General features: G+C 38.3%; 1 protein-coding gene across 2 annotated transcripts in view; it reads right to left on the bottom strand.

Moving 5' to 3' along the window:
• RLIM (ring finger protein, LIM domain interacting) overlaps window positions 1–17481 on the bottom strand; it is a 29711-nt gene extending 12230 nt beyond the window's left edge. The window contains exons 1-2 of one of the 2 annotated variants that reach the window (XM_032251309.1): window positions 17272–17481; window positions 15396–15459 (exon numbers count right to left, since the gene is read on the bottom strand). The gene's annotated coding sequence lies outside the window, so the exon portion shown is untranslated. The remainder of the gene's footprint in view (window positions 1–15395; window positions 15460–17271) is intronic. The other variant, XM_032251308.1, reaches the window with a different exon arrangement.
• Between the last annotated feature and the right edge of the window lie 1711 nt (window positions 17482–19192).

Raw genomic sequence — 19192 nt, forward strand, 5'->3', positions numbered from 1 at the left:
AAGAATGCATGATTATGCAAAAAATATACTACATACTAAATATATACTGAACACTAGTATACAAAACACTCGTGACAATATTCCCAATTCACAGGAAAGCTACAGTTTAAAAAATTAGAAAATGTAAAGTGAAATATCATCACAAAATATTTCTTCACAAAAATAAAAATGAGGCTTCAATAAAGTAAATTTCCAAGTGGCTCATTTATTGGCTAAGCAAGGAATGCCGTTTATTGATGGCGAATTCATGAAATTATGTTTGGGTGCAGAAGCTAAAGAAACATGTCCAGAGAAAATAAATGTAATATTGGACTTTTGGTGAGTATAGTGATCCAAAAAGTTGGGAATACTGAAAGCAACGTCACTAATCAACTGAAAAAACAAGGGAAACGATGGAATGGTTTTCTCTTTGGCTCTTGATTTGTTAACAAATGTAACTGATACTACTTAGTTATTGTTTATTGAAAGAGCCAAGTATTGATTATTCAAGGAGTTTGAACTGCAGAAGTAGCCTCTATGTGTAGTCTACATGAAATAATCATATGTGAGAATATTTTCAAAGTTGAGAAAACTCTAATTCAGCACAACCTGAAGCAGAATCTCATAATGTTACTACTGGAATGATAAAAATATATATGGAATAGAAAAAGACCTAGTTAGACAAATTTACAAAGTTTATGAAAATGTAAGGTATTTAACATTTATCGTTATTTATTGTATTACTCATCAGCAGGTGCTCTGAAGAAAATATTTCAATCTATATTACTGAACCAGTAGCACTAATGATGAATTTTCCTCTTATGAACTCTGGTTTAAGTTCAAGCTCCATGAATTTTTTTCTTTTTCTTTTTTTTTGAGACAAGAGTTTCGCTCTTGTTGCCCAGGCTGTAGTGCAATGGCGTGATCTCGGATCACTGCAACCTCCACCTCCCGAGTTCAAGCAAGTCTCCTGCCTCAACTTCCCAAGTAGCTGGGATTATAGGCATGAACCACTGCACCTGGCCAAGTTTCATGAATTTTTGTCAGAAATCTTGTCTTGCTCTACTACACCGCATTTTGATGGGCTACTATTGGTAAAGTTTTATTGTGATTTGTTATACTCAAGGCAAAGGTGGAATATTTTTCTGCGTTGACAACTGCTCTCAATTACTCTTATCAAACAATAAATTGCTTGGAAAATTAGTGTTTGCTGCAGAGTTGATAATGTTTCTTCAAGAATCCATCCTAAAACAACAAAGCAAAAAATGCTTATATGTAAAACTTATACTGTAGTAAAGCCGTTTCAACAATAATATTGGTATCGCATGTAATGTCAAGCTATTTTTTGCATTTTTTTTTTTTTGAGATGGAGTTTCACTCTTGTTGCCCAGGCTGGAGTGCAACAGCACGATCTTGGCTCATTGCAACCTCCGCCTCCTGGGTTCAGGCAATTCTCCTGCCTCAGCCTCCTGACCTGAGTAGCTGGGATTACAGGTGTGTGCCACCATGCCTGGCTAATTTTTTGTATTTTTAGTAGAGACAGAGTTTCGTCATGTTGGCCGGGCTGGTCTCAAACTCCTGACCTCAGGTGATCCACCCGCCTTGGCCTCCCAAAGTGCTGAGATTACAGGCGTGAGTCACCGTGCTCAGCCTCAAGCTGTTTTACATACTTCTTGTGCTGTCAAAGTAATGAGAGATCCATTCCCACACAAATTTGTAGCATATACATTTTCTGAGCTCAAACTACAATTCCCAAAGTGTTTTTGCAGACCCCAATGTAAGCATAAAATACATTTCCTGATTTCAAAATCCATTTAACTGTGCAACTGAGGAGTTTCCATCTAACCCTCTGGAAGTGATACCTCTGCAGTGGTAATATGCCAAAAAGTAAATATTAAAATAATCTGGCTGGGTGTGGTGGCTCAAACCTATTATCTCAGCACTTTGAGAGGCCAAGGTGGGAGGATCACTTGAGCCCAGAAGTTAAAACCAGCTTGGGCAACACAGTGAGACCCTATCTTCATTAAAAGTTAAATTAAAAGATAAAAATCTAACAAAATTCTATAGATACCTTCTAAAAGATGAATATGCTTTACTAAAATCATACACTTGTGGATTAAGATAGCAATACCTATATGTATGAAAAGACATTTTCAAAGATGAAATATTTAAGTCAGCAATAATAGATGGACATTTGCAAATGACTAATAAGGAAGACTAGCTATGAATCCCAATTAAGCAAAATGTTACCCTCACCTTTCTCACAAAACACTGTATTCAATTACTGTTATTACATTTTGAGTTTTATCAGGAAAAACTGTGAGAATTTGGTTTCTTTTTTGTGTAAGTAACAACATGCTGAATTTTGCTTTTTGACCTGCAAAGCCTAAAATATACCATCTGGCATTTTACAGAAAAAGTATGCCAACTTTTGTTCTAGGTAATACATAAGCTTAGTCAAAACTTCTTATTTGTCATTCATGACTTGTACGAGTTTAAGGAAACCAGAATATTGGCAGACATTCCACACATACTCATCAATTAACTGCACACTAATAAAAAAACAATGGTAATCAACAATCTAAAATACAGGGAGACTCCAAACAAAAATGTTCATCCTCTGATTCTTTCCCTTACAACCCCAGATTCACCTTATGTTCCCCACAGACACAACTAAATTCCATGAACATATGTGCTACTGACCAAATGTCTGTTCCCCTCAAATTCACATTGAAATCCTAACCCCCAAGGTGAAATTATTAGAAGGTAGGGCTTTTGGAAAGTTATTAGGTCATAAGGATGGGGCCCTCATGAGATTAACACCTTTATAAAGATTAACACCTTTATAAAACAGTCCACAGAGAGTTTCTTTGTCCTTCTGCCATGTGAGGTTACAGTGAGAAGACAGCTGATTACAAGGAAGTGGGCCCTCAACAGACGTCAAACCTGCTGGCACCTTGATCTTAGATTTTCCAGTCTCTAGAACTGTGAAAGACATATTTTTGTTGTTTATAAGCCACCCAGTTTATAATACTCTATTACAGCAGCCTGAACAGACTAGGACAATATGAAAATTTGATTTATGGAAAAATGATAGTCTATACTGGTACTATGGCTTAACCCCACATACACCCACACGTAACACCTGAAGTGCTGGAATGTTCACATATCCATCCTAAAGAGAAAAATAAGAAAAGTCTTCCTCCAGATATAAAAACACGAAGAAGCTGTCTTGTCAAACCCTGCCTGCTTGCTAAGCCTAAATAAATTTTAGTCTAGACATGGGTATACCTAGATCTCCATTGTTTTCTAGATAATTATTCTTAGAACTATCCTATCCTTATTTAATTAAGATGAGAATGTCCAGAAATGTGTGTGTGGGGCAGGGGTGAAATCATAGTATTTTTGGAGTTTCTTAATCTCGTAACTGAGACTGGTTCATCATAATATGATTATACTATAGAAATTTCTGACAAATGCTTATTTTATAATACCTGAAAATTTGAGACTAGAAAGCAGCTTAAATAAAACATGGATAAAAAAAACCAGGTACTAAAAATTACAAAAAAATACCCAACAAAAACACCAAAAAGGAAGCCAAATTTTCCCACATGTTATCTCAAATAGTACAATTTGGCATTGGAAATGGTAAAGGCAGCCGATTTTTAAAAATACAGAAAAGCACAAAGGAAAAAAACCCCATAATTTCTCAAATTTTCTAAGAACACATTTAGCCAATGTTCTTAACAAAGCAGTTAGTAGTTTGAACACTAATATATGAAAGTTAAGACAAAATTAACTTGTGAAGGAGCAGTACAGTTCTGAAAATAACTGCAGGGTTAAAAGGCTTGAAAAATATAAATCTTCCAAAGAAGGCAAAGACATCTGGTAAGTTCTGACATTTTGAAGAACATGAACCAAAGAAAAGAGAAAACTCACATGCCAAGGACAGTTACTGCAGTGGCACACAGTCTTAACAATAGTATCAGGGGCTGGGTGCGGTGGCTCACACTTGTAATCCCAGCACTCTGGGAGGCCGAGACAGGTGGATCACCTGGGGTCAGGAGTTTGGGACCAGCCTGGTCAACATGGTGAAACCCTGTCTCTATTTAAAAAATAATAATAAGCTGGGTGTGGTGGCACACACCTGTAATCCCAGCTACTCGGGAGGCTGAAGCAGGAGAATCCCTTGAATCTGGGGGACAGGGACTGCAGTAAGCTGAGATCATGCCATGCACTCCAGCCTGGGCGACAAGAATACAACTCCATCTCACAGAAAGAAAAAAGTATCAGGGAGGTAAAAGCCCAGAAGGAACAGAAATCTGCAAAAATATGGGAAAGATTTAAAACACTGAATGTGATGCAAGAAAGGGATGTTATACTGAGTATGGAGGGGGGTGTATCAGGTATATTAACAGGAGACTGAAGGAAGAGTCACTCAACTTCCATTTTGTTTCTATTTTATTAAACAATGAGAATCATCTTCTAACTGGAAAGAGTGGAAAAAAACAACTTTTCAAAGAAAACCAAAAGCCAAGACTGCATAATTTCTAATGACAATCCTTTTGAGATGTCATAGAGAATAGGAGAGATGCTAAATGATCCAATCTTCAAAAAAAGTGAGATCTACAAAGTACAGAGCAGTAAAATCTGACAATAAACCTAGGGAAAAGTTCTGCAAATACATTATCGGATAAACTATAAACATGCAGAAGAAAATATGTTCACAAGACGTGAAGTTCACTGCTGGTTAACTTAAAAAAAAACAAAGAAACCCCTGAGAAGATTAAATTTATTTAACCTTATTTGCTTTACATAGGGATGGCTCTAAACCTTGGCTTGCACATTTGAATTACTTGGGGGCTTTCTCTGGGGTTGGCCAGACATGGATATTTTTTAAATTCCACAGGTAATTCTATTTTCAAAGTCAGGGTTGAGAACCTCTTTGATAGGGACATCGGCGTATCACTGCTGACTGACTAGATTTCTGTACAGGATCTGTGGTTTTTCTTCCTATCATTATGAAGAGATATAGATCAGTATAATAGGAATCATCTGAAAATCTTGTTAAAATACAGATTCTGATTCAGTAGGTTGGAGTAGGGCCTGAGATTCTGCATTTTTATTAAGCCTCCAGGTGATGTTAATGCTGAACCTAGAACCATACTCTTCAGTAGTAAGGAGCTTGATGACAATACAGTTAAAGAGATTCACAGTTGTTGAATACCACCCTCAAAGATTAGGAAGCAATGTTAACTTGCAAAAAGCCCTGTAAACTTTAGCATTTTTAAATGAACCAGTTGGATGAATCTGCCAAAGACATGGTAAATAAATCCATAAACAACTCGAAGCTGTGAGTTAGCATAGAAGATGCATATGATAAACAATATTCTGCATTCTCAATAGATTCCGAGGATGGGTTGAAATAAAAACGATGGTAAATATCCTACTTTGGACACTTTATGAAGGGCTATCAAGCTAAAATAACCCATGCTAAAAGTTCACAGTAGGGGAAGAACCTGACTTGGCAGTTCACATGAAAGAGGCCTCAAGAAACAGCCAACACAAGCTCAATTAAAAAGTCTGTTTTGACCTGGCTACAAAACCTAAGGGAATAAAAAGTTGCTTTCATAGACCATGGTGTTCAAATAAAAGCAGGTAACAGCCCCGCTGAAACCTGCTGTTCAGAGTACATGTAGTAGGCTGGACGTGGTGGCTCACACCTGTAATCCAAGCACTTTGGGAGACTGAGGTGGGCGGATCATTTGAGGTCACGAGTTTGAGACCAGTCTGACCAACATGGCGAAACCTTGTCTCTATTAAAAAAATACAAAAAAAATTAGCTGGGCATGCTGGTACATGCCTGTAGTCCCAGCTACTACGGAGGCTGAGGCAGGAGAATTGCTTGAACGTGGGAGGCACAGATTGCTGTGAGCCAAGACTGTACCACTGCACTCCAGCCTGGCCAACAGAGTGAGATCCCATCTCAAAAACAAAAACAGGCTACAGGTAGAGTATGCGAAACACTAGTGAGAAGCCTGGGAGCATCATTAAAGGAATGGATGAATTACCTGGAGGTATTTAGCCTGGAAAAAGACTAAAAATGGACACAATTACCATCTTCAAATATTTAGAGAGGAATAACATGAAAGAGAGCACAACCATAGGGTTAGAGTCAGTAGTTAAAAATATGCAGAAGCAAATAATTCTTCCTTTTAATAAAACAATCTAGCAAAATTGTCAAAAAAATGGAAATGCAACCAGTCTCTTAAAGCAACTACCTTTCTCTGGAGATACTCAAGCAGAAGCTGCATATTAAAAAGAGGTTTCCTGGCCGGGCGTGGTGGCTCAAGCCTGTAATCCCAGCACTTTGGGAGGCCGAGGCGGGTGGATCACGAGGTCAAGAGATCGAGACCATCCTGGTCAACATGGTGAAACCCCATCTCTACTAAAACTACAAAAAATTAGCTGGGCATGGTGGTGCATGCCTGTAATCCCAGCTACTCAGGAGGCTGAGGCAGGAGAATTGCCTGAACCCAGGAGGCGGAGGTTGCGGTGAGCCGAGATTGTGCCATTGCACTCCAGCCTGGGTAACATGAGTGAAACTCCGTCTCAAAAAAAAAAAAAAAGAGGTTTCCTTATTAGGTGAGAGCTGGAAGAGACTGATTCCAAAAGATCATTTGGACTAAAATGCTATTAAGAGTAGTGAAGTCTCTTGGTCTTCTATTCTGGGCTTAGGGTCATAGTAAGCTACATATCCCAGTGACACAAAATCATAACATTTTCTTGGCAACATCAATCCACTTAGGTTGCCCCCACCCTGTACTCTCCTCCTTCAACACACCTAGTGCTTTACTACTGTCACAATTCACTGCTGTTCTCCCTTAACCCCCTCTTAGTCTCTTCCTATTTCACCTACACTCCGAGAGTCAATGAGATCTTCTGTCTTAAGGAGCTATTACTATCACAGCTAGCCGTTTTTCCATCCGTCTCCGCATATAGCACTTGTCTATGCCACTAGAGTGGCACTTCCTGCCTTCCATGATGTTTTATATTTTGTATGTGTCTTCTCTTCCCAAGTACTTTCTTTTAGGGAACGAACCAGAATTACAGTCCCTTTAAAACTCTGCCAAATGCCACTAGCACAATGCCTTGCACATTGTGGATATTTAAATGACTGAATGAAATCCAATGTGAACACTGAGCTCATTTCCCTTAGTAGTCTGTCTGAAACAGCATTGTCCAAAAGAAATACAATTTGAACCATATATGTAATTTTTAAGAGTAAAAACACATGAAACTAATCTTAGTAATGTATCTTACTGATGCAACATAACCAAAATATCATCATGTCAACATATCAATATAGAAGAATCACTTAGAAGTTTTACATTAAAAAATACTAAGTCTTTGAAACCTGGTGCGTGTTTTACATTTAGAGCCCATCACAAGTTGGATGCTAAATTTTCAACAGATATAATGGAATGTACTTCTCCCAAAACAATAAAGTTGTGTTTACTGGAAAAACATTTTACACTACTTCAGTTTTTTAAACTTAAAAAAACTTAAAATTTCAGTTTCACTAGTCTTATTTCAAATGCCCAACAGTCACACATGTTTAGTGGCTACCATATTGGGCAGCATAAAGTATTTCTTTGTAAGATAGAGAAATCTCACATATGGAGAGTTTCAAATATTCCCAATATATTGTTCATGCTCTACAAAGCCAATATTTGCATTCCCTTTATGTTTTCCAAAAATAAAACTATAAGATTCAATACTCTACAATGTTCAATACTTATGGGATAGATAATTCTTTCCTATGTTCATGAATCTTCAAGATTCACTTTTGCCCTTTTAGAATTTCTACCATTTCCTATACGGAAACTAGAGACAAAACATTATACTTTCATTCAAAATTTTCCCGACACAGTGATTTCAGAGATTTTTGAATCCGAAACAGCTCCTGCTTGATAAACTTGGATTCCATTCCATGAAAGAGGGATTTCTAAATTGTATTTAATTCAAAATTTTAAGGAGACACAAAGTAACATGTGAACAAATCCAAATCACTACCTCTTTGATAGCAGTATACTGCTGTCTCCTCCTTTCCCTCTACCCTCTCATATATACATCAGAGACAGTCAAGGAAAATATTTTCCCCATGATATTTCTGCAACACACTTATTTCAAAGCCTCCATCCTTTCTGCCTTAACTTTGCATTTCCCATGGGCTGGAATTGGGGATCAAGAGATTTCAGCACTGACAAGGCACTCCCTCCCTTATAGGGGAATTCAAGGAGTAAGCTATGGTTACAATATCTGCAGAGGCCCCTTGGACCAGAGGTAATTACATTTGCAAAGAAAACGGAAATCCTGAATTCAAGCAATGCTCTCAAATGCCTTGTAAACTAATCTAACTCTCACATACCCAATGAGCCTGGTCTCATTTTAAGCAGTCCTTCACTATCTAAGTGGCATAAAAGAAAGAAATGGAATAAATCTAAACCATAAGTTCTGCCCCAGGTAGACGTAACTCCCCCATTGTTTAGTAAGTGCAAACAAACATTTTAAAGTTTAGGCATGTCAAAAATGTCAGGGAACCATAGTCCAAATGATCAAACACAGCTCTATCTCCATTGGGGGATGAAAATATTAGTGAAGAATAACATATTAACAAAACAGGTCTCCAGATTCTACTTTACAGTGAGTAACATTGTGGTACATTTCTAGTTTAAGTAGTAAGAGGAAAAAAAGAATCCTTATACACCCCTAGGATCCTTCAACATCCTGAGAAGGTCATAAAATTGTTTCTTTAGCTATCTCACATAAGTCAGAAATTTTGACTTCAGCATATAATTAGTATCAGCCATTTTTCTATGAAGAGATTACCAGTGAAACATACAGTGATGTAGACAATGAAATACAATTGTTTTGAAGTCACTTAGGTCTCTCTCTGGCTATCAGCAATACTCATCACCAGGTATTTACATAGCCCTTTCACCTGTATTTCATTTAATCCTCACAATAATTCCATGAAGTAGGAATTTCCACCTCTGCAGGTGAGAAACAGAAGCACAAAGAGATTTACCAAAACCATGTGGCTAGGATATGGAAAGAGCAAGTAATTAAATCCAAGTTTCTGCATTCCAAATCCAGTCAACTTTTCACTAAGACAACTGCAATGTATCCCAAGATTCTATACTCCTTCAACACCAATAGGCATGACTAAACTATTCAATCTATGAGCTTTTTATAGCATGTTCACTCCCTGTATGAAAAATTCCAAAATGACAAAACGCCTTTTATAAGCAGCACAAACCCAGATGAACTTATTTTTAAATAAGTCAACTTTTAGCAATTTAAAAAAATACAGTTGTTCCTTAAACCGCATATTTTATTAACCTTATTTCTTTTAGAGTACTGTGTGCCAATATCTCCAAATCCATTCCTGTAAACAAGAAACCAAATTAGAAATTTTGCCCAATCGTTTCAAAGAGCTACTCATCCATCTGGTCAATGAATGGGACTGTATCAGATAAATTTAATTCTGGGGAGGAAAGGCCAGCCAAGAATACCAAACCTGAGATTTATTTAAAACAGTTTTATTCACCTTGAGAATTTTAAAGTATTGTTAATAAGGCTTCTTACTAGTCATTATTATATATTAATATGAATTATGCAAATGACTTTCTGACTACTGCTAAATGTAGAATCTCATTTAATTCTTCTAATTTATGCACACCAATCATAAAAAAAATTGTTATAATGTTCAGGCAAAAAGTCATTTAAAACACACTCTTCAGTACTAACAGGTCAGGAGACCTGGTGCTAAGTATAAACACAGGCACATTATATTTGATGGAAACATTACATTATAGTACTCAAGGAAACATAAGGCATCCAAAAATACTGTTAATAAAACAGACCTTACAAAACTAAATTCTGAAACATCAAGTGAAATGCTTGTGTAAAAACCAATTTTAAAAAGTAAGTCATCTTGGCTGGGCAAGGTGCTGGTTGAGTGTGGTGGCCCACACCTGTAATCTCAACAATTTGGGAGGTCAATGTCAGTGGACTGCTTGAGCCCAGGAGTTTGAGACCAGCCTGGGCAACATGGTGAAACCCTGTCTCTACCAAAGATGCAAAAACTTAGCACCATCACAGATGGTGATGCCCATCTGTGGTCCCAGCTACTTGGGACCTGAGATGGGTGAGGTGGGAAGATCGCTTAAGCCTAGGGGCAGAGGTTGCAGTGAGCCGAGCTCGCGCCATAGCATTCCAACCTGGGTGACAGAGTGAGGTCTGTATCAAAATGAAAAAAGTCATCTGGAAGAAATTACCTCTTTTTAAAAACAAAAGTAGAGTGGGTGGGAGGGAGGAATTAAGGTAACATATCATCTAACTAAATCATCTTGAATATTTTCATCTTGTGCATATGTGTTCAATCAAGCTCCAAATTCTATTAATAAAGCTCTAAAGCAGGACATGCTAATTTTTAAAAAATCATGGATATCAACACAAAAATGTGTCACACTGACAAGAGAAGGGCAATCCATTTTGTTTGCAACAGAGCTTCATTAAGAGCCTCCTCATAAAGGAGGCCGAGCACAGTGGCTCACGCCTGTAATCCCAGCACTTTGGGAGGCTGACGCAAGCAGATTATACGAGGTCAGGAGTTCAAGACCAGCCTGGCCAACATGGTGAAACCTCATCTCTACAAAAATACAAAAATCTGCTGGGCACGATGGCAGGTACCTGTAATCCCAGCTACTCACAAGGCTGCGACGGGAGAATCACTTGAACCTGGGAGGTGGAGGTTGCAGTGAGTAGAGATAGCACCACTGCACTCCAGGCTGGGTGACAGAGTGAGACTCCATTAAAAAACAACAACAACAACAACAACAAACCAAACCCAAAAAGAACCTCATAAAGGAGATTAAGAACTAATAACATGTGATCTGTGTTGAGAAAATGTTAAATACCATCACCAAAATGAAAAATACTTTATTCAGTTTTTTAAAAGTTAAATCACAAAGAACTGCTGAATTTAACGTCAGAAAACAAAAGTACCATCATGTATGTAGACACCAAAAGTGTTGGGGATTCTTCATATATAGAATGTTTAATTAAAATTTTATGGCATTTGTAACAGAAATATTTGATAACAAACATATCTTTTTTTATTCTATACATGGGTAGCAGGGTGAAATTCAGCTCTGTGAAAGGAAAAAAAGAGATACTGAAATCCAGTCTTGGCTGTAATTTAGTAATGTGGATTTGGCCAATTCATTTCACCTCTTGTGCCTGAGAATCTCCAACAATATTAGAGTATTGGATTAAACCATCTGCAAGGTACCATCCAGTTCTATGAATCTGTGACTGTAAATAAGACATAACCTAGGCCATATTACGACATTAAGAAAAATTATGTTTAGGAAACAGCACAAATAACTAAGATGTAAGCTTATAAGCGCTGTTTTTCTCACTACTATTTCACTCAAAGTACTTCTACCTAAATTTATGTGGTCATCTTACCTTTCTTTTTTTTTTTCCTTTGAGATGGAGTTTCACTCTGTCGCCCAGGCTGGAGTGTAGTGGTGCAATCTCAGCTCACTGCAAACTCCACCTCCCAGGTTCAAGTGATTCTCCTGCCTCACCCTCCCAAGTAGCTGGGACTACAGGCTCGTGCCACCATGCCTGACTAATTTTTTGTATTTTTAATAGAGATGGGGTTTCAGCATGTTAGCCAGGATGGTCTTGATCTTCTGACCTCATGATCCTCCTGCCTTGGCCTCGTATCTTTTTGAAAAGAAATATAAAGCATTCTTAAAAAAAAAAAAAAAAAACCGGCAGGGTTAATGGCTCACTGACTCTCCTTATTACATCATACCTCTCACCAACTAAAAAATTTGTTGATAATTTCCAACAGTGTCCTATCAGAAAATGCTACCAAGGTACCCACCACTGCTCATGCTACTACAGCAATAAGAGATTATAAAATATTATCTGAATGGCAGTTAGCTTAGCTTCCACTTACATTCTTCTATCTTTACCACTTGAAAAAGACAGCAGAGAAAAACTAAAAGGACTCAGGAATGTCCCACCAACTTGCAGCTCAAACAATTTTTACTACATTCTTCTATATTTACCACTTGAAAAAGACAGCAGAGAAAAAATAAAAGGACTCAGTAATGTCCCAACGACTTGCAGCTCAAACAATTTTTACTACAACCTTCTAAAACAGTTAAACTGAAAGTGTTAAGAACTTCAGTAAATCAAAGGACTGAAGACCATGCCAAATGATGTCGATCAATAGGATGAAGTTAGTCAAAGGAAACCATTATGACATTCCATCTCAGCCAAATACCTTAATCTAGACAGCGAATTTAATCTTGAATTACCCAGTTTATGTTCTTTTATTATCGAGCTATGACACTAAATTAGAATTTGGTCTTATCTATAAACTCATTTTGACCTGCTTTTCTCATTATTCCTAAGAAGTCAAAAAGAAAAAGGCTCAAAAACCCAAAGAGTTTTTGAGTCTGTTTATTTTAAAAGTTATTAATGTAAAAATTACTGATAACTGACAATGTTTGTGTTCACAAATAACACCATTTTTCCAACATATTTCCCCCTTAAAATAAGGCACTATTTTAAGGACCTAAAATTTTTCCATCAAAAAATCAGGTTTTTAAAGAGTGAAGCTAATTTTTAAAACTAAAATCACTTAACCAAAAAAGAAAATATCATCTATACCAATCAGTTATATGTTATTTGAAGAAATAATTTTGTATTTAAGACCAACATGCTAACTGACCTTCCTGAATCTACATAAAATACTTACATAAAAATAAAATGAGGAGGGTGACCTTATATCTTTGATTTGTCCAGAAGAGTAATGGTTTACACTTGTGCTAAAGTAATTAGTAATATGGCTCCCCTTTTCACTCTCAAAAGTGTCCCAGTTTAGATAATTTATATGGTCTCCTTAGTTATAAACAGCACTAAAGAGAACACCGGTCAACAAGACATGAAAATTGTAGTTAACATCTTTCTTCTTACAGTCAAGAGGAGATCAGAAGGGACCTGTTGTCATTCCAGAAAAAAATTTAAAACATCAAACACAAATATCTTTCTCCCAGGAAGTAACATGTTCATCATGATGCAAACACCATTAGACTGTCAAATGTTGTAAGAGCAACCCAACCTGTCCTTGCGAAATTACTGCAAGAAATCCACAAATCTATATAATGCACCAAGTGCTCTCTGCCTACAGACTGTCTCACAAATATGTGGGTACTATTATGACTAATGAAATTAAACTCTTGGGTTGGGGGCTGGGCATGGTGGCTTATGCCTGTAATCCCAGCACTTTGGAAGGCCAAGGCGTGCGGACCACCTGAGGTCAGGAGTTCAAGACCAGCCTGGCCAACATGGTGAAAACGCTGTCTCTACTAAAAATACAAAAATTAGCTAGGCATGGTGTCGCATGCCTGTAATCCTAGGAACTCAAGAGGCTGAGGCAGGAGAATTGCTTGAACCTGGGAGGTGGAGGGTGCAGTTAGCCAAGATCGCGCGACACTGCACTCCACCCTGAGTGACAGGGCAAAACTCCGTCTCAAAAACAAAACAAAAAATATCTTGGGTTTGAGCATTAAAATATAAGGAAATCTAGAGCAAAAATACCAACCAAATATTTCAGGAGAAAAACCTCAAGTTCATAAATATATGCCCCCAATTGAGGTGTATTTAAAAAACATTTCAATTGATAAAAAGAGAAATGAACTGCTCGATTATCTGGGAAACATTCATGTTTGAGGCTGAGAAAAAAATAATGAAACAAAAATGGACACCAAAGTGTTACTACTTTTTTATATTGGACATCAGAACTTCAATTTATTATGTAAACTAGATAATTTCGGAAATTAATGGGCCATAGGTTTTTGGAAATCTTTGTGTTAAAGAAAAACATTAAGGAACAAAGCTTTAAAAAAAAAAAAAAAAAAAAAACCTTGTCCAGTCCTAGGCATTGGCAGAAAATTCCAGCACCTCATTGGTTTGGGGTTTGACAGAAGACTTTTCATTTTCTAATTTGTCATCCACTCTATAGTAAATGAAGAGAACAGGAGGAGGCTGTTGGTGATTTGCTCTATTTCCAATCCACCATGGCCATGGAAAAATTAATGTATACATAATATAATTCCATAAAAGCAGATGCCTCATTTGACCTACTGTATTATTTAAGGCTCACTATATGTTCACTAACCTCAAATATATCCAATCAGCCTAATATTTCCAGATCATTTCATTATTAAGCTATTTCTTAAAATCATTTCTGATTTTAAATTAAGTTTATCAAATTATATACAAAGAGCACTAATAGCTGCAACAGAACATAACAGATGAAAACGGGATTGTTGGACACTTTTAAGTGTTAAGTTTTTGATGCAACATAACCTAGAGACTTTTTACTAAAATCTTTCATTTTCATTGCATTTCCTATCTAATTAGACAGCAATCAAACCTAGAAGCATAAAGTTCAGCAACTTCAGCTTCAGAAAGGCCTGGGATAAAATGAGGGCTCCATCACTTACAGCTATTTAACTGATGATGGGTTTTCTGTTTCCTCTATAAAACAGTTAACATTCTCATAAGGCTTTGCTGTGAGGATTATAAAATAATGCATGTAAAGCACATGGTCTAGCACAACAGGCCTTCAGCAGAAGTTGGTTATGAATTTAGGCTAAGTATCCATCCCAGTTTATCCGGGACATCAAGGTTTATACCTGTTATCCAGGAATTATTAACGTTCCTTTTGTCCTTAAAAGTGTCTTGGTTAGGGCAATAAATTATGTGGTTACCCTACTGATGATAATAATAAAAGCAGTTAATACCAATTAAACGTATCACATATCAATTATGAATTTTTGATTCTTAAAAGTAAAAATCAACCACCACACACAAAATAATGTAAGGTTATACTCTCGAAAGCTATTCTACCGATGTTTCATTTAGTTATCCAATGAACATTTAAATGTTATTTTACTTATACCCATGCCATTTCAACAATGATATAAGGCAACAAATTTCTTTTCTTGTTTTTTGTTCTATACAGGTATTGGTAAACTTCAGACATTATTTTAAAGAGTCAAATTCACAGATAAAGCACTAGTGAGTTCCAGGTATCCAGAAACATTACCCTTTTAATTCTCAGTGAAAAGTACCCATTTTTTTTTTAAATAAGTCTCATGAGATCTGAGAAAAGTACCCATTCTTATGAAGAATACCCAATACCATCTAACATCTATCAACGAGCCCATCCAATTACAGGGCCTGCAAAACAGAACAATAAATATTTGTAAACATGCATTCTACATATAAATCATCAGGAGACGCAACAAAAAATAAATTACCTGACTGTTATGACATAGTATTGAAATACAATAAACTGGATTTTAGTTTTCTTCACTCTCTGCTCTAGAAAAAAAAAGAATCCATTACTCTTCCTCTTTTAAAAGATACACATTTTCTTTGAATTAGACACATCCTTAAAAAAACACACACAGACACACCACAACCCAATCGAATTCAATATTAGTATTAGGGTATTTGGAGAGAGCAAGAAGGTCTGAGGGGACCAGGAGTTAGATAAAAGATGTCTTTTAAAGCTGAGAGGCAATTTACGTTTATTGTAAGCTTGTTTAAAATAGGCCTTTCCTTATCAGACCAGTAATTATTTTCAGATTCTGTTAGTCACTTTCAAGGACTTACTTGGCACATTACACTAGCCTAAGGCAGGAACTAAAGAATTAAAATTCATCATAACATCATAGGCTACAAAATCTTTATAACATTTTTCAGTAAGTGGAAAGTGTCCTAAAATCATATTTTAAAAAGTGGATTGGTCTTTCTGGCTACCTAAGCTGTATTTTTACAGTTTAGAAAACTCATGGGGGGAGGGAGGTGCTGTAATTGTGCCTGTCTGCTCTCCAGCCCTCCAGAGAAAATACAATGTACCTAATCGAGTGGTTAAGTAGTTACTTTGTCTATAATCATGAAGAGTGAAAGAAATGATTAGTAGCAGTATGTTTGTTATTTCTTCCCCCTTTCAATCAGCCCAAAGCACTGCGGTTAATTCTGATTCAGGAAACACGGGCTCCTTACTTCTAGCAAAAAATCATTGTGGGGCCTTGCAAATGGTAGATGACAATCTGATATAACTGATTCCTCTTGCTCCAAAATGAAAAAAAAATGACCTCAATAATAAGACTGCTAGGCCTCAGATTCCCAGACTAACCTGTGGAATAAGTATGGTGAAACTGTCCAGGGAAGGAACGTGGCTGTCTCCTCCATCTTGAAATTAATCAGCATAAGGGAAAAAGGGGCCGAGTATTCAGGAAGCAGAAGCCCAACCGGTTAATACTAGTTACTAAGCTAAGGCATGCGTGGCAGGTATCGCCTGCAGAAGCCGAGACCCCTTACGCTTTTTTTTTTTTTTTTTTTAAATGGGGGAGGGATTGGGTTGTTAGTGGATTAAACGGATATTACTTGAAAATAATTTGGCCCATTCCATCCCTTACCCAGGAGGAAACAACAAACACCTAACGACTTTTCCCTCTCTTTTGGGGGGATCCTTCCAGTGATACCTGGCAAAGGATATGCCAGGGTTATTCGAGCAAGGGAGTAATCCACATTTGCCTCAGATCCTCAGGGGAGATGTCATCGCGGCCCCAAGGGGCGCCTAATTGGTAATACCCTGCAGAGGGGCTCAAAATGAGGTTTTGCAAATCTGGGGAAATCTACAGGCCGGAGAGTTCCCAGCATCTTACTTAGGGCAGCCTGATTTTTTACTTCCCTTTTCCCAAACCCAAGCCCGACATGAGAAACGCGAGGAGGCCAGGAAGCCTCCCGAGAACAGAAAAAAAAAAAAAAAAAAAACCTGAGACGCTCGAAGATTCTGACGCCTGAGGCCAAAACTCGAAAACCGCCTCCCCAGATATTCTAAGGCTCCGGAGGTCCTGGGCTGCCGCTCGCGCGGCCACAGAGAGGAAGTACTCCCCACCTCCTTTCCCTTCAAAGATCCTGTCGACTATACCACTCAACTAAAATGGCAGCTGCGACTACGCCACGGAGCCCCCCGCAGTAACGGGCCTGGGGTCCGGAGGCGGCGCTGAGCCTCTGCCACGACGCGTCACTCGGGCCATTTTGAGAGAACACGGCAGCCGCGGCTCCGCTGTCTTCCTCTCGCTCTACATCCATTTCTCACAGGATTCCCAAGTCTTCACTTACTAGGTTTTAGTGTCAGGATCCGACTCAGTTGGTTAGGCCGCCGCGTCCGAGGCTGCTCCTCACCTCCCTGGCCAGCGCTCTCAAGCCCGCCTCCAATGAGTCGCTGGTTGAGACCCGCCTCTAGCCCAGCGCCTGCTCCAAGACGTTGCTCAGGCAGCCATTATCTTCCCCATTGTTACCAAGCAGCGACAGGAAACGACTGCCCACAACAGGAAGTGATGATGCCGCGTCCCGGCACCGGAGCCCCACTCCCAGCGTGTTAGCCAATCCCAGTCGATTCCTCGAAAAGGCTCAGCGGGAGGAGGGGGACGGCAGACGACGCGGCAAGGCGGGAGGCGGTTTGGAAAATGAAAGCTGTTATGACGCCCAGCATGTGACAGGCCCCACCCTCCTCCGCCATTTTGAATTGTGGCGAGAAATTTGCGTTGTGAGAATTGTGGGAACCTTTGCTTTCCCATTTTGAAAACTGAAGGACGTCACGGTCTGACTGCTTGAAGACTTTTTCAGAGAGCGAGAAATGTGATACTAGTGTAACCTGTATGAACATCAGTTCACACAATTAGTCCAGTTCATACAGTAGCCCACGTTTTATTCAACATATATTTACTGAGTGGCAACTGTATGTCAAGCACCATTGTAAATGCTTAGGGAATTAAAATAGACCAAAATTAAGAAATCAAATAGGCCGGGCGCGGTGGCTCACGACTGTAATCCCAGCACTTTGGGAGGCCAAGACAGGCGGACCAGCCTGCCCAACATGGCAATACCCAGTCTCTACTAAAAATACGACAATTAGCTGGTCGTGGTGGCGGGTGACTGTAATCCCAGCTGCTTGGGAGGCTGAGGCAGAATAGCTGAACCCAGGAGGCAGATGTTTCGGTGAGCCAAGATCGCGGCACTGCACTCCAGCCTGGGTAACAGAGCAAGACTCTATTTAAAAAAAAAAAGAAAAACAGATCAAAATCCCAGTTCTCATAATCTTTATAATTTACTGGGGGCCAGGGACAATAATTTAAAATATATATATGTATATATATAAAATGTTAGTGATAAATGTCAAGAAGAAAAATCAAGGAAAGGGGACAGAAGAGTTCCCGATAGGGGCAAACGGATTCGCAATATTTAAAAGACTGATAACTTTGAGGCGGGTAACTAAAGTATTCGAAAAGGGCGGGTGATTGCGAAAGGGTGGGAAAATCTGATAACGTTGGAATTTGTAAAAGGGCTGTTAAAGAAGGCCTTTCTTAGGTAGTAATGCCTGAAAGAATTGAGGGAATGGGCCACACAGCCTGCCACTCCCATTGTCACAGTTAAAGGAAAACCTTACCCAAGTTTTTAGGTTCTGTTTCTTTTCCCATTTTTCTGTTTTCCAATAACATGCCAGTTATGCTGGCTTTCTTACTGGTTTTCCAACAAAGCTAACTTCTACCTACCTCAACTACTTTACCTTTGTTGGAATATTTTCTTTTCATATCTTTGCTTTCATCATCCAAGCCTCACAATTATTACCTTCCTAGAGAAGCCTTTCCTGACCACCCTACCTACAACAAGGACTTCCTCCTGAAGGTGGAAAAGGGTCTAAGAAAAGAAAGAAAAAAGTAATGACTTCTCCCATCCCCTTACCTGCTTACTTTTCTGTAAAGTACTTAATCTGAAAGTATGTTGTTTGTTTACTTAACCCTTTCTGAGCAGTAAACCTCTCTGTTTTGTTGACTGTTGTGTCCCCAGAGACCACATACTAACTCCTCAAATATACTTTGGGAGAATTACACCTTCAGCACGATGGATGTTATATCAGCCTGGAATATAAGTATTTCACTCCAAGCAGTTAAAAAAAATATCCCTTCATACTTACCTGCCCAATTTCCTAGCAGACCCATTGATATTGTCATTTTTGGCAGAGGGATACATGATTTAGGTG

Source organism: Sapajus apella, unplaced genomic scaffold (assembly GCF_009761245.1).
Source record: "Sapajus apella isolate SASKATOON/1434 unplaced genomic scaffold, GSC_monkey_1.0 scaffold75, whole genome shotgun sequence".
In the NCBI taxonomy this organism is placed as follows: Eukaryota; Metazoa; Chordata; class Mammalia; order Primates; family Cebidae; genus Sapajus; species Sapajus apella.